Raw genomic sequence first — 1,277 nt, 5'->3', positions numbered from 1 at the left:
TAGCCAGGTTGGGCTTTATGCCACATAGCTTCCAAGTGATTTAATGAATACCTTTATTATGAAAATAATAGCACATTATGTAGGATAGAAAGTTTATAATCTTTTAGTAGAAACAAGAAGAAACAGTTTTATCTCAAACTGGGAAAGAACATGAAGATCAGTCTAAACATCACAGAGTATTCTTGTTAAGGTTGTCTAATGACAAGGTGCAAGAATGTTGTGACTAACTTTGTAATAATTCAAGAAAAGATAAAAGTGTCAATGCATGTAGTGTGTAATTTTAAGTATAAAAAACAAAGAATTGCTGAGCTGGGCTGGCAGAGAAAGGAGAAAGAGGAAAGCAGAGAGCAACAATAGAGGCAGAAAGAAGTAGAAGCGGCACAGAGAGAGAGAGCAGAAACGGAGAGCAGGAGTAGAGGCAAAGCGAGGAGAAAGAAGTAGAGGGCAGAGGACGAAGAAGCCAGTAGAGGCCGAAGTGGCAGAAGGCCGTAGAGGCAGAAGGAAGTAGAAGTTGCAAAAGAAGCAGAAAGCATGAGGGAGAAGGCAGAGGGCAGACAGCAGAAAGAGCAGACAGCAGAGAGCAGAAGGCAGACAGCAAAGAGCAGAAAGCAGAAGCAAGGGCAGAAGCTGGAGAGCATAGCCCGAAAGCACGGCAAGTTGAAAAGCCTTTTGATTGGATTCATTCATTTTTTCACCCGATGATTCTGCGTATTCGCTCGTGTCCCACGACCCCCGCGGAGAGCAGGAACTCGCAGCTATATGCATGTAAAATTTGAACTATGAACAAGGAAGATTGTGGAAGAATCAATTATTTGAATTATTGATGTTGTAGAAGAATATTGAACCACCACTCATCTGTCAGTTTATCATACTGTGGTAGCTTATGAATTGCTGTGAATCTGGAAGCTATGATGCTGGAGATTGCATGATAGAATTCATCAATACAAATAATTTGTTCATTTCAAATACCTTCTTAAGATAGCATAGCAGATGATTATGCACATGGACCTCACCAGATGGAATACACAGAAATCAAAATGACTACATCTGTGAAAAGAGATTGTGAAAAGCTCAATATCTTCGGTCAAAACAAGGCAAGGGGCAGACTGTGGAAGACACCATCAATTGCTCATATGCAAATTCAAACTGAAGCTGAAGAAAATGAAAACAAGTCCACAAGAGCCAAAGTATGACCTTAATATATCCCACCTGAATTTAGAGATCATTAGAAGAACAGACTTCATACATTAAACACTCAACACCGAAGACCAGAAGAG

This window comes from Chrysochloris asiatica, unplaced genomic scaffold (genome assembly GCF_000296735.1).
Source record: "Chrysochloris asiatica unplaced genomic scaffold, ChrAsi1.0 scaffold00005, whole genome shotgun sequence".
Lineage (NCBI taxonomy): Eukaryota > Metazoa > Chordata > Mammalia > Afrosoricida > Chrysochloridae > Chrysochloris > Chrysochloris asiatica.
This window is presented reverse-complemented; position numbering follows the sequence as displayed.